Genomic DNA, 15863 nt, shown 5'->3' on the forward strand with positions numbered 1-15863 from the left:
ATATCGCTGGCTGGTCAGATGTTTTATTGCCCATCTCTAGCTGTCCTTGAACCGAGTGGCTTACTAGGCCATTTCAGATGGCAGATAAGAGACAACCATACTGCTGTGGGTCTGGAATCACATGTAGGCCAAACCAAGTAAAGACAATAAATTCCCTTCCCTGAAGGTCATTCGTGAGCCAGACAGGTTTTTGCCAACAATTGGCAACTGTTTCATAGTTATCAGAAGATTCTTAATTCCAGATTCTTCATTTTATTGAATTCAAATTCCACCATCTCCAGTCCTGCAGCAGCAGGCTGTCATTCTGTAGCAAAGACCACACTGGCAGACAGCCCTCTTAACCTAATGGCTGAGAAAAGTCAATCAGGATCAAGGCAAGGTCAAGAAGAGGTTCTATCCAGATGCAGTATCACCAATGGATGGGAATTTCTTTAATTCTTAGCCACAGCGTATGATGCTCCTTCATATTTTATATTCCAGCTGTAGGCTATAAACATATGAAAACTGTGATCCTGTAGCTGGTAAAGTATCCAACATTGCAGCATCTTCTATTCATTTATGGTATTCCTACTTAAGCCAATGGCTCGTGAATGTTCTTGGCAAAATTGTTAGAAACATCAGCTGTCAGAAACAATTTCCACTGGCCCTATCCTCAGATGGCCTCCAGAACGTTCCATAGCAGAACATATCAGCATGTGAGTTGTGAAACAAACTTGATGGAAACTCAGCAGAGAAAAAGTAAAACAAAATAAAAATGTAAAGTTGACTTTTTTTGCCATGACTGATATGGAAGTGGCAAAGTGTTTCTCACAACCAGTGATCTTCACTGTTTCTCAACATTTCTTCAGTGTGTAATAGCACAGAAATACCCTGTAGGGCAGCTACATATGAATGCTTGACACATTCACTTGAAGTTCTCTCTGTTATCTGAAATAGATTAATATTTGCTACTAAAGCAACTGAGGAAAGCATTTTAATCTAACAAACAATTAACCCACAGTACAAATTCCAGGGAGTGTGTTCCTGTCCTTTTTGCTATATTGTACTCACTTCTTAGCTTCCAAAATGGCTTCCTCACTATTTGTCTTTGTTACTTTGTGCCAGCATAAAACAAATATATTTTTGTTGGTTGCTGTTGAATTTTGTACTCAAGGTGATATCGCAGAAGAATGGAATCTACAGGCACTATGTCAAAGTCAAATGCCCCAAGTTTAGGGATAGCAAACTTTAACATTATGACAAAGCTCCCTGTGTTCCTTTGCTGTACAGTGTAGAATTAAGCTGTATAAGGTTGTCATTGTAGTGTCAGATTATGGATTTATTTTGATTTCAGACCTTTTATCAATTAAAACAGGGCTGAGGCAAAAAAAAAGTATTTCATCCCATCAATCCAGGCGGAGTCTCCACCTATAAGTAAATGTAATCTATTTATATTCATGATGAGAACATTAATTATACAGTGAGTTTTAATAAAAATAATCTTCCAAGAGTGGCTGGCCAGGCTAACATTTATTGTCCATTCTAGCCCCAGTGAAGGGACTGATGAGCTGCTTTCCTGAACCACTGCAACCCACCTGGTGTTGGTACATTCACATTGATCTTAAGAAGGGAGCTCTAGGCTTTTGACTCAACAACAAGGAAACTCAGCGTGACTTGGAGGGGAACTTGAAGGTGCTGGTATCCCTTCCAGTTGACAGCTGCCCTGTCCTGCTGGGTGCTGGAGATCACTGGTTTGTAAGGACCTGATGAAGTAAGCTGGTTAGAAAAGCATAAGAACATAGAAAATAGGAGGAAGAATAGGCCATTTGGCCCCTTTGAGCTGTTCATTATGGTTGATTATCCAATTTAACAGTCTCTTCCTGTTTTCCCACCATATCCTTTGATCCATTTAGCCCTATATGCTATATCCTAACTCTATTTGAAATCATCAGTGTTTTGGACTTGACTGGTTTCAATGGTAACAAATTCCACAGGCACAGCCACCATTCTCTGGGTGAAGAAATTTCTCCTCATCTCAGTCCTAAATGTTTTACCCCATATCCTTAAACTGTGACCCCTGACTCTGGACTGCCCCATATAGTCGCACGTCATATAAATGAAAAACATACAGTACTCACTTTATTGATTGTCACCTCGAGGATTCTGGGGATGCTGCTGATTATGGCTTATGGAAATTCAGTCTCCACGCTTTTCGTCTAATTTACATTTTATTCTTTCATCATGTGGGATCTGAAAATAACATATGCTTTGTGTAAATAATAAGCACCGTTCTTTCTGCCATGTGCTGGCACTGACAACTAAAGAAAGCTTTGTGAATATTGAAAGCAAGAGGAGCTAATTTCTACTTCAGTAAGCACAGGAGTGGTATGCTTTATAGGAATCTGCTTTCATGGGAATCAATTCATCTGCAGCAAAGTCAATACTTTCTACTTTCCTCTCTGTCTCCACTCCTCTCATGCCTCACTCCATTATTGTTGCTGTCATGGTTGAATTTACATCTGCATCGGAGCTCACCAGTTAAGTGGATCCTTCTCCTGAATGGATCACACCTTGCTTATAACCTGTTTTCATATCTAATGATCAGTCAGCAGCCTGTTCTCATATTCATTTATTTCATACCCAACATGAACCTTCAGTGTTTGCGATTAATGTTGGGGAAAGGATGTGAGGATTAAGGGAGGCATGTTACAGCAGGACTTTGCTTGGATATGGGTTTGTTCCTCTGTCATTCTGCTGATCTCCTTCATAGTAAATCTCTTCTAAAGTACACGGAAAAGGGGATGGGATTTGTTTTAAATCAGTATTGTTGACAGTAGAGTCATTAATGTTTAAATTCTATCACCATTAATCTGCCAAATATACTTTTGTTAACTATTAATTCAATGCAGAGAGAGGTTGCAGTTACCATTGGAAAGGCTGTCATTTGCAGTGTGTGCACAGCTGAGTAAATTAAAGCTCTGGCTGTCTACTTCAAACAAAGTTAACAACCATAGACATCAGGGCATGGGGAGGAAAGAGGAGAACTCTTGTCAAAATAGACAATGGTGGCTTCTGTTCGTTCTTTATTTCTCAAGGCAGTGGCATCTAGTGGTCATACTATGTGAGAACACTACACTTGAAATGCCGTGGAGTCTGCTTTGTCCACTGTTTGAGTTTAGAGTCTTTAGGGAATGGCTTTCGTCGAACCTTCTTTAAGATCTAAGAAAAAGAAAACTTTGGATGGAAAAACCTGGCAACAATTTGAGAGCAGAGTTAGTCTCGGCAGCTCAGACGGCCTCCCAGAGTCACTGCCATCATCGCTTTAAAATCTTAGCAAAGCATCAACAGTATGAAAGAGAACAGCATGACAGAAAGCTGCATGAGGCAGGTGAGGAATGGGGGCTAAAAGATTTAAGTAAAAGTTGATATGCATTGAGTTTATTAATTTGGTTCAATTTGATATTTGATTTTTCTTCAGCAGTGTTAGAATGGTTTGTAGAATGCCACTAAAAGATTCATACACCCCTTTTTGTTTCCACTTTTGTACCACAGCCCCAAGACTTTGTAATATTCAATTGTCAATAACTTAAGAATGATTTTCCCCTGGGCCACGTAGCTGGATCAGATGACATAGAAAGCACTGGATTTGTGGGGATCGAATGGATCCTTTTTGATACCTGTGCAGGTTTGAGATGCTTTCCATATGAGATTTGCAGTCAATTCTTTCCATAGTTTTTTACTGTGCCCTTGAATTTGTAATGATAAGACATATTTAAAAAAATTAATGTGTGGCAGGGCAGGAATTTTGACATATAATTTACCAGTGGAGGAGTTAATAATATGCCAGACCTGATTGCTTGATTAAAAATGAGAACAAAATGACAGAAGGATGTTGTGAAACTTGAAAAGGATTCAGAAAGGATTGACAAGAATGTTGCCAGGGTTGGAGGATTTGAGCTACAGGGAGAGGCTGAATAGGCTGGGGCTGTTTTCCCTGGAGCGTCGGAAGCTGAGGGGTGACCTCATAGACGTTTATAAAATCATGAGGGACGTGGATAGGATAAATGGACATGGTCTTTTCTCTGGGGTGGGGGAGTCCAGACCTAGAGGGCATAGGTTTAGGGTGAGAGGGGAAACTTTTTCACGCAGATGGTACTGCATGTGTGGAATGGGCTGCCAGAGGAAGTGGTGGAGGCTAGTACAATTGCAACATTTAAAAGGCATCTGGATGGGTATATGAAGAGGAAGAGTTTAGAGGGATATGAGCCAGGTGCTGGCAGATGGGACTAGATTGGGTTGGGATACCTAGTTGACATGGATGAGTTGGACTGAAGGGTCTGTTTCTGTGCTGTACATCTCTGTGACTCTATGACTGTATGAACTTAGAATGTTTTTTTGTCACCCAAAATTTGAAGCGATCACTCACTGAAGGAGACTGGCCTGTTAGGCTCATGAAATGCAGTTCAAACAAACTGGTCAGACCTTTGTCTGGAGGATTGTATTCAGTTTTGGGTACTACAGCACAAATATTTGGAGGTAAGATTCAACTTGTCTGTGAATTAAAGGATTAACTATACCTCTAAGAATAGTATAAGGTGCTATGTCATTGTGACTTTGAATCAGATGAAATTAGAGTTCCAGAAGATGCCTTACTATCCATTGTACATAACTATGCTAAATCAAGTCTATTAATGTTCACTTACAGGAGTATGGATCTGATCTTACCGCATAGTAGTGGTGGTGACCTGATTCCTGGAATGCAAGATAAGGGGCACTTGACATGAAACCCAGAGATAACATGGTGTTGTAGACAAAGATGACACCAGCCCAACAATCTGACCCCAGTGGTGAGGAAGTCTGAAGGGGCTTTGCAGAGCTGATGCAGGCACAATGGGCTGAATAACTTCTTTCAGCTCTGTAAAGCATCTGTGTTTCTGAGGAACCTCAGCAGTGACAGGAAGCAATAAGTGACAGGTTTCAAGACCCACCCAGTCACCAAACTGCAGAGAGGGAAAGCCCACACAAAGCTGCAACACCATTGTAGAAAGCACATAACAATGAAACTGGCTCACAATGTGACCAAAAAAAAGCCAATAGGCCACAGTGAGTAATAATCTCTAGTAGATCAGATTTTCTTTAGAAAGGGATAACGGGAGATGAGGTAACCCATGCAATGTTAAAAATGAAAGTAAGCATTTTGGTGACCCTAGCTCAGATAGCAAATACAGTGATGATGGAAACCACCATGCCTTTGTTTGATCCTTTAGAGGGCCCAGATCAGGCTGTGTGTTGGGTAAATTAGCACTAATAGGTTTAGCAGATGCCATGCTACTTCAAGTCTTGATAAAAAATGATTTAAGACCTGGTTAGTGTACTATTATTCATGATCAACACCAGTACCAGCACCAATGCTGCCAGACAAGGCATAATAGAAGAAACTGGAATATACAATGGAGTAATTAAAGGTTTTTAATCCTATTTCAGTTTAACGAAACCCCCATCCCAGATTAAGCAAAATGTCATCAGCATGGTCAAGAGCTAGGGAAAGTCATTTTACAAACAATTTATATTATTTGTGAATATTTGCTGGTATGCAACTTTTAAAAAAAACTCATACAGTACTGGATAATAGTGAAAATACTAGATGAAGCCATATCAGAATGATTGCAGTCTAAAGAAGACCTTACAAGCAATAGAATGCATTAGGCACATTGAGCTTTGCAAGCAGAACAGACTTCATGTCCAAGGGTTTATAGTATTTCACTGGGGTCAGCTTACGGACTCTGATCCAGTCCACTCTGTTAATCAGAAGGCTACTAATAAAATACTAAATAAAGAACCCCCACTATCTTTTCATATATCATTTCATATGATCTGGATGTTTACATCAAAGAGATAAATGTAACTTGTAAGCAGCTATGCTGTTTGAAGATTTCTGAGTGTTTTTAAAGTAGATATCTACATGGTGGCATTTCGTGGGAGCATGGATTTTGAAGATGTGACTGAGCAGAATGTTCAACCCTCAATCTTTCACATGGAGCAAGAAGAAAGGAGCTGGTGTGAAAGTGAAACACATATCAAGACTCATTCTGTAAAAGGAATCTGTATCATTCTAAACCACCAACAGTGCATACCAAATGGCATCAAGACAATATCCACAAATTTTCTAGCCAAGCTACACAAGACGATGAAGGTAACTGGATCATTTACACACAAATGAACAATATGGTGAACAGTAAAGAATATGAGCCCTTGACATCATCAGATTATATACCCAAAGATCAAGGATCATCTAATGATGATGACGATGACACAACAAACCAACACCAAACCCAATGTGTGCCATGAGTTGGAGATTCCAAACCTGGGATCCATTACACAGAATTTTATTCTATAAACTCACCCTGATTACTCAAGTTACATTGTGGATTTGATGAGTTACTTGCTTGCAGATCTATTGAGATGCAAGTGTGTATTAAGACATTTTAGGACCATGAACCACAAGGAGCACCATCAAAAACAGTGGCAGTCAAGTGTGGGCAAAACTCTCCATCATCAGTCATTGATACTCCTTGGGAGAGCATGATGTACTCCATGGACAACAGGGAAAAATGAAAGCTGCCCAAGAGCAGCAGGTAAGAAATTTTGAGTACAACATCCGGAATTTCTCAGAAATCCTTGGGATATTCCCAGAGCCAAGCTTACTTCAAGTGTAAATACCAAGTATCATGATATTGTGATGAAACAGATGCAAAATCAGAACAACACCACAAAGAGAAACTTTAAATAACCTTATTGTGATGAAGGCCACATAAACAAAGCAACCATAACTAACATTCTGAAAATGTATAGAATCTCTGACAAAGTTCATCGTAACCAAAGCTGGATGGAGAAGCAAACTACCAATGCATTTTGGAGGATTGTACATTTATTGCTCCTGTGTTAAAGTTAATTCAGGCACAAGTTATTTTTCCTTTTTTTCTAAGTAGCTGGATTTATTTTAAGGGCAATCATTTGGTTTTGAAGTCAGCATAATGCTTTAATTTAATGTACATAAAACTTTAAGAGGAAATACCTTAAAATATAGTCTATCATCAATTGACTCAGCAGAATATGGTATTAGTCCCATTATTAGCTCCATGAATAGTGGTGATAGAAATTAGATGTACCATACTCAGCTCATAGTGAATATTATCTGTATACAGTCTCATCTTCAAATAAGAACCCACATTATTTGTTTCACCAATCCTTGTTTATTATTAGTATGTTAATATCAAAGAAAATAATGCAGCATCACTGAGCCAAAATTGCTACAGAATGTCTCTGAAATTGGTAAAAAGCAAAAGTAAAAGAAATAGAGCAATAGGAAACCGGGAGGGTTCTCAGGATTTCAGGAAGCATTAGTACAGGCGGTGAGAGGGCAAGGGATGTTTCTACATACAGCCAGGAGGCTGTCAAGGCAATCTTGAAAAGGAAATGTGGGTGGAAAGGTGACCAGGAGCATCAGTAACTAGAGTCTGACCCTGAGGACATGGCACCAGTGCTGTAAGGAGTTCAATGAGGTAGGTTTTAATAACCTAAAAGTATATAGGAAATAGTGATCATAACATGATAAAGTTTAATTTAAGTTTGAGAGTGAGAAACTTGGGTCAGAAACAACTGTGTCTAACTTAATAGAGGGAATTACAATGAAATGAGGTTAAAGTTGGCTGCAGTGAACTGGACAGATAGATGAGCAGGACTGACAGTAAGCAAGCTGTGGCAGAGATTTAAAGAGGTAATCAATGGCTCTCAGCAAAAATACATTCCAGCAAGGAAGAAAAATTCTAAGCATGGGATAAGCCATGACCCAACTATGGCTAGCTAAAGAAGTTAGGGAGAATATTAAATTGAAAGACAAAGGATTTAAGGAGCCAAAAATAATGATAGCCCTGAAGACTGGAACAATTCAGAATCCAGCAAAGAAGGACTAGAAGATATAAAGTCAGAGAAAATAAAGTACAAGGTGAAACTAGAGAGGAATATAAAGAACTACAATAAAAGCTTCTTTACATTATGTATAAAGGAAGAGAGAAGGCAAAGTAAATATAGGCCACTTAGAAAATGAAACTGGGGAGATGGTTTCAGGAAACAAAAGAATGGCAGATGAGTTAAACTTGAATCATTCATTATGGTGGAAGATACTTCAAACATCCCATTAATTCTAAAAGATATAGGGGAGAAACTAAGTAGGAGAAAGTGAAGATTGCAGATGCTGAACATCAGGGTCAAGAGTATGGTGCTGTCTGGAAAAGCACAGTGGGTCAGGCAGCATCTGAGGAGCAGGACAATCAACATTTCGGGCATAAACCCTTCATTGGGAATCAAGGGCTTATGCCCGAAATGTCAATTCTCCTGCTCTTCGGATACTTCCTGACCTGCTGTGCTTTTCCAGCACCACACTGAGGAACTAAATACCATCACCATCATTGAGAAGTAGTATTGGACAACCTAATTGGGCTAAAGGCAGATAGGACTCCTTGCCATATGGCTTGCATCATAAGATCCTAAAAGACATAGCTACATAGATAATGAATGCTTTGCCTGTAAGTTTCCAAAAAATCCTTGGATTCTGGAGAAGTGTTGGAGGCTTGTGAAACTGCCAACGTGACATCCTATTCAAAAAGAGGGAGAGGCAAATAGCGGGCACCTATGGGCTGATTAGTCTAATACCTATTGTTGGAATCAGATCTTAAGTAGGTAATAGCAGAATAATAATCTGATTAAGCAGATTCAGCATGGTTTCATGAAAAGGAAATCATGCTTGACTAATTTATCAGGTGTTTTTCAAGGAAATCTCAACCAGAGTAGAGAGAAGGGAACCAGCAGATATGTTGTATTTGGACTTCCAGAGGCATTCAACAAGGTCCCTCACAAAAGATTAACTCATAAGATAAGAGCTCATGTGTTGGAGGTAGTATGTTAGTAAAGATAGAGAAGTGACTAATAGGGAGGAAACAGCTGCAAGTGAGGTCAGTGAATGCACTGTTCACTAAACTTTCTTGCAGCTCCCCAATGCACAGAACAGCTCCATTACACACCATTACACACCCATCATCAATCTCTGCAATTGGAACTCAGGTCTATCATTCAGATACTCCACCTCACATTCACACAAGCAATACTGCCACCTGCTTCATATCCAATTCCTAGTGATTCCACATAGGTGAAGCTATGTGGAGATGGTGCTGTGTAGCATGCAGCCAGCTGGGACAGACAACAATATATACAGCAATGCTGAACACATGCAGGGTGACTGTTTTTGCTTTATGTCTCTTCTCAACTCCCATTTCACCCCACATCCTGCTGTCTGGCATGAAGTGTAGTTTGATTGTTACCATCTGCCATCTCAACCCCTCACCCAACCCCTACCCTTCTGTATTTCTGCTTTCAGCTGTCTAATGGCAGCTGGCTAGACAGCAACTGCAGCCTCCTGAGAAAGCCATGAGGAACAGCTGACATGTGACGATGAGGTAGTGTCACTTCAGCTGACAGCCCTCAGCTCTGATACAGGCGAGGGTCATGTTGTGATCACTTGTCATTGAGTACGTGAACGGCTGGGAAAGACTAATTTGTGTGATAACTGTGTGCAAGGTTGCAGATGGATTCTGCTCCAGGAGACGCAGGTGAGGACTTTAATGGGGAGGGACACATGGGAAGATGCGAATGGTCATTCCTATTAAGATGCCTACTGGACATCCTACATCACTGTCAATGAAATGAGCATGGGTGGTTCAAACGCAGTGCAGAGCTTCACACTCTGCTTGGAGTCCAGCCTTTCGAGGTGGACCTGATGGCTAACTCTACGATAGCATTTGCAGACTCCGCTGTGATGATGTGTCTTGTGACCAATGTGTCAGTTTTCACTTCAGAAGCCAAAGTGTCTCAGTGCTGTAATGGAATCTCAGACATGTGCTGTGTACCAGTTGCCATGCAGTTTCAAACTGCTGCCTGTCAGGTACCAGTGCTCAAAGTGACTCGTTGGTTTTCACATCAGCTAAGCAGCCTGTGTTCCAGCATATTACAGAAGGATTGGTGAGTGACCAATGCTGGTGGTATGGCAGGGGCTCCATTGTGCACAAACAGAGTTGATCTCTCTCTCAGGATGAATGCATGCATTCTGCCACCACTGATATTCCACCAATTACAGTTGCCCCTCAGCCAAACTGCTGCTGCCACTTGTCCCACACAGTGCAAAGCCAGTGTTGTTTGTTTATCCTGCTCTTGGTCATCCGCAGCCACCCAGTGAAAATCAGCAGCCGTCTGCTAACCTTGCTACTGCAGTAGGCTTAGCACAATGCTGGGGAATTTCAATGGTTTTGTATGTGCGACTGGAGGTTTTTATTGAAAAAGTAGTTGGAATGGTTACGCGTTGGAAAGTTTTATTTTACACTTTTGGCCAAGAGGATGCTGTGATGCTATGTAGCAAATGAATTGAAAGATGGTAAAATTTACAGTAGTTGTGATATTGGGATTACATCTTAGAAGAACTGAGGTCTAGTTATCTGCTCACACCTAACTTGTCCATGGCAGATGGATTCCAGATGCTTCCTCCTCCTTTTAAATACTGCTCCATCTTTCTGCTCCCACTGTCTACTACCCATGATCCTTTTCCAAATTATGCATCAGTCCATGAGGAACTACAACAATATATTACTGAAGCAGACATATTCCTTAACAGTCCAGCCAACTTCTCTTACCTTACGTTTAGATCCACCACGACTCTCTTGAAAATTCAAAATATCTGTTCTCCAGCACTGCAAAAATGCCACAGGGCAGTAAACTTCAAAAAATGACTTGATTCACTGTACTATACTTTGGAAAGTCCTGAGGTTGTCACAGTTCAATGCTTCCTCAGTGCCTATATGATTTAAATTAGTTGTCAGTAGTCATAGGGCATTTGGCCCAAGATTGTAGTTAATGCTTTGCAAGTCTGTGAGCATGGAAAATAACTGAATGAAAGTTGCAGGAACAAGGGGGAAGCAAGAAGGTGAACTGAAGATCAAGTCTTGGAAAGAACTTAGAATAAAAGATTGCCCGATACAAAGAGCAGAAAGCAATAATACACCAGAGTGCCTCAGAAGAACATAATTTCCCTCATGACTTTGCTCCACCTTATCTTTGTAATCTCCTATAATTTCACGATATCTGAGCTCCTCCAATCCTATCCTCCTGCACATTCCTGACTATAACCAGGCCATCTTGCAGCACTTTCAAAGATTCTACACACAGAATTTCCTTTCTTGACTCTGCCCACCTCATTTTGTCTTTTAAAAGATGCTCAATAACTCCTATTTGATCCAGGGTCTAGTTATCTACCCCAATATTGATTACTTCATGGCAATGGCTCAAATTCTGTTTTATAATACTTATGCGAAGTGTATCAGAAATGAAAGACAAATTGTAAATGACAAATGTTATAATTATAAATGTTATTGTTACCAGGACACTGCATAATAATTTAAATATGTGAGGTTTGTAAACTTCCTATTTCACTTAAATACAGTACAAAACCCTGCAACTGCAATCTTTACCAATGCTGTCAGCAATGAGGTATGGTTTACAGAATAAGCTTGGACTGAGGCTAAAAGCAGTAAAATGATGAATGAAGTCATGGAACTGTCATTTCTGCAGGATGCAGCCTTTTATGAACATTGCCCCTGACTGATGCAATAAGCTGAAGACAAAAAGCAATTGCGTTACTGTTTAAGCCAGACAGGAAGAGCTTGACAGACATTATCGTCAATTTGTATCAGAGAGGAAACATGATTCAATAACCACAGAATCAGAACTTTTTAGTAATGGGTGGGTGATGAGGGGAGAGTTTCCTGAAGCAATAATGTCATCAGTTAAAAATAAAGTATCACGATATTATCAGACATGCAGTGAATAGATTTGAAATGATCCTTTTGAGGAAAAATTGGCATGTTAAAACTCTCAGTCAACACAGCCAAAAATGGTCATTACTTGGTACACACAACAATTGTGAATACATTTCAGCCTTTGCAAAGATTTTCAAAAAAAAGATCATTTTTAAAAGAATGTTTATTTTTGGAAACAACTTTAAAAGCTGTTAATGCCAGATGTCTTCGTCAGTGCTGGTTTCTTGATTGTAGAGTCCCAGTAACTGTAGGAACGCACGAATGCATAACCCCTTTCAACTCAATTCCTGATGTTGCAATTGGAAGGCAGCGAGTGGGATAAAGATACTGCCTCACAAAGAATGCGAAGCATTGGAGTGGGTGAGAATCTTTACCAGGTTAATTCTTTTTACTTCCTAGAACAAAACACAAATCTGGAGATGCTCAACTCGACATAATCAAGAGACAGCTCATTGCCTGAGCGCTGAAGTAGCTGCTTTTCTGATATCAGGTTTTGGAAGTGCAGCAACTTAGTGCTCAATGAAAGAGTTGACTTGTCAGTCATGATGCTGAATGCCTGTTGCTGAATATGCTGCTTCTTCTCCACTCCAGCATTTTATCAAGCTCTGATAATAGAACTCTCTACTCCTCCACATCTCCTGTTGTTACAGCGTCTGTAGATACTACCAGCAGAATCAATGAATTGGCATAAACTTCAACCTTTTCACATTATTCATTGAAGAAAATAAACCTTGTTGAAAGGATGTGACTGAATTCTTAATAGCACTTTAAACGTTATTATTGAGGAACAACTCCTTGGTCCTGTAAACTTAATTTTGTAAATGTGGATTCTCATTCTCTCAGAGGAATATGTAAAAATTCCATGATTTATTGAAAAATATACTTTAAAGCATTTTTATTGTAATTTTGGCTTCCATTTTATAGTCTTGTCACAAATTTATTCTCTGTGAGAGGATTAAAATACAAATTATGATCCGTACTTCCAACCTCTTGTTTTGTTGTCTGTGAGAATTATCCTGTCTAACTGGCTGATTTCAATCTGAATGCTGCTTGCACTATTGCTGGATGCTACAGGTAGTGCCCAATTCAAAGGCACATTGGGAAAGAGAAAATCCATTCTCTAAGCCTTCTACATCTTTGTTGGTAACTTTCCACAAGGTCACTGCCCCTTTGCCACTGGTTTTAAACTCTGGGAAAATGTCTTGGCTGGATCTCAATAATATTGCTGAAAAATATACGTTTTGTCAAAGCTTTTCATTTTCCACTCATCAGGACAATTTCCAAGAAATACCAAAGTAAAGGGAAAACAACATTTATGATGGAAGGATAGGATTGAAATGAAATAAAAAAGGATAGTTCTGATTGATTAGCAAATGGACTCTGATTTGGAGAAGCATTGTCAGGAGAATGCATCAGTAATTAATAGTGGTGGGTGTGGGTTTGTGGGGTTACTTGTTGTGTACCCTTGTATTGTGAGCCCCCTTCCCCTGCCAAATCCATTATCAGTTGACTACTGTTGGCTATGGGAAAAGGGTCTCAAATGGGCAATAATTTCTTGCAAAGTGGAAGGGTGGTCCATGGCAGGGAGGCCATGGACTTAGTCAGGATGGAGATGGGGAAATTATAAGGTCCCAACTGTCACCGCATGATTAAATATCCCCCTCCCCACAGGCCATCAAGCAGGAAGGACATTTTGCCCATTGACTCTCCAAATGTGGAGGAGATGAAGTGCAGAGCTGTAAGCTTTCACTTGTCAACTGAGAAAGGAAGTGATTTTTATTTTTTAAAAAGAACTTCCATTTAGCAAACTAAAAGGGGAGGTGTATGAACCTGTAGCACTGATTTGAAAATCAATGCATTATGTAAACAGAATTCTAACTCTTTTCACTGAAAAACTAAACTGGAGAACTAGAAGTAAATTTTTCTGATAATTGCTCTCTTTAATACTTGATTAGCCTCTAGGTATCTTGCTAACAATTAAAAACTCCTAGACAATATGATTTTCTGATAGATATTGAGTGTGAGTGATAGTACTCGTTGTCATTCCAAATATTGGATATTTAGGCAGTGATCCAAGCTTTTAAGATTAGTTGCTCTAATTGGTCAAAAACTGTATCGTCATGTGATTACAAGGATGATGGAAGTTGATCTGGAAGGGTCTTGGTCTTTTTTATCCAGCATTTTCTTTGGTTTAAATCAGTGGAAGGCTTTTGAAAAGGTTTCTGAAGATGGACCATGTGAAGTTAGCTTGGGGAAATGATTATACCAAGTCCAACTGGGCGCATAAGGCACACAAAGTGAAGTGACCATTTATTGTATTATGGACAGATAATATCAAGTCTTGACTGTTGGAAGAGTTAAACAGCATCAGGTAAATTCATCAGTCTTGGAAGAAGAATCAGACTTGTAATGTGTTTTTCCCATCTCCATGGTAACAAAGAGCTTTCAGTGCTCCAGATTTCCTGCCTGACAAAGACCACAATCTTTCACTGCAATTCAAACAAGTCAGAACCATTTATTTTTGTGATGATCAAGGTTTCATCAAATGTGAGCTTCTTATCAGTGGTATTTCTCAAGAAGAGTTGGAGAAAGTAAAGAGTACTTCTTTAATCAATAAAAAAATCACTGTGGCAAGACAAATATTTTTCAGAGGAAATTAGAAGCAGCAATGAAGTCAGCAATTCTGGCAAACTCGACTTCTGTCCGTGTATGTTTAGCCTGGAAGGTAGTTTTTCTGGATGACTTTTTGTTTAGTTTTTGAGAGAATCCAAAGATAACATAGGGTATTTCCAAGATGGACCTACTTCTGCTATGACTTCAATTTATAAAGCTAAGTAGGTCTGAAATGGTGATGAATGACACACAAAAAGCTCTCCACTTTTTCCATAAACTATTGTCTGTTGAAGAGGAGGAGGCAAAAGTAACAAGGAAAAGGAGAGTACAACGCTCCATCACCACCCCCACAATCCCCAAATGTCTGCTTCTTGATTCAACTCTGGACTGAAATTAAGCTGTAATGTAAAAGAGGAAGAGAATGTTCTTCTCTCCTTGTCTTTGCATTGTTGAGAAATACCACAGGCTTAAATAAGATGGATGGTAACTTCTTAACAGCACACAACTGGAGTAAAATTGTGTTGAGACGAGGATTTAAGAAGAAGGGCAGCTCGAAAGAGGCATTCACAGAACATTCTGAATGCTTAAAGAGCAAGTCTGTAAACATTGTAAAAGTGAACCTTACTTTTATTTCTCAAGAAAGTGAGTCAAGGGATGGCAACTGTTCCTCCTCCCATGTCAATAACTATCCCCAAAGGGCGTGTGCCTATTGCAGCTGCAGACTGAAGTCTGCCCTCAAAAGCACCCGGGCAAAATGTAGAATAGGTACTAAGCCAACCAGGCAACTGGCTGCTGGGTGTTGTGCAATGAAATTTACCCTTAAATGTCAAATCAAAAACCAATTTGAACCCATAGTTTTAGCTTACCAATATGTTCCTAGGTCTACCATTTTGCAAAAGGGGCTCCAATTGTGTGACAACAAAATAGAGATCTAGCTCTCAGAGGGTAAAGATGCCTCACGATGAAATCCTTCTTTGAAGTGTAAAACATCTGGGACAGAGAAAATTGCATGGTATGCATTTGACTACATTGTGCTTTATTGCCAAAATAGTACATCTAGTGAATTATTTTAAATGGTGCAAGTTAATTATCCATATTCAGGAGCAAATGTGATCAAATCTAGATGGTATTTTATGAAAATTGATACACACAGTGCAGTGAGTTACTGCACTATGGCACTTACGTTCCTGGATTTGAATCCAGCTCATGTTGAAGAGCAGAATCTTTTTCTTTTGATGTGGAGTCCTTACAAACTTCAATGAATTTAGGAAAATGCAACTTTTGGGCATGAAACAGCAATGGTGATCTGAATAATAGTACAAACTGATACATTTTTGTACTTGTGAATGC

General features: G+C 39.6%; 1 long non-coding RNA gene across 1 annotated transcript in view; it reads right to left on the reverse strand.

Moving 5' to 3' along the window:
• LOC140479476 (uncharacterized) overlaps positions 1–15863 on the reverse strand; it is a 75821-nt gene that overhangs the window by 19162 nt on the left and 40796 nt on the right. Inside the window, exon 3 of the long non-coding RNA XR_011961055.1 lies at positions 2118–2229. This is a non-coding gene — a long non-coding RNA (uncharacterized lncRNA). The remainder of the gene's footprint in view (positions 1–2117; positions 2230–15863) is intronic.

Source organism: Chiloscyllium punctatum, chromosome 7 (genome assembly GCF_047496795.1).
Source record: "Chiloscyllium punctatum isolate Juve2018m chromosome 7, sChiPun1.3, whole genome shotgun sequence".
NCBI classification, from domain to species: domain Eukaryota; kingdom Metazoa; phylum Chordata; class Chondrichthyes; order Orectolobiformes; family Hemiscylliidae; genus Chiloscyllium; species Chiloscyllium punctatum.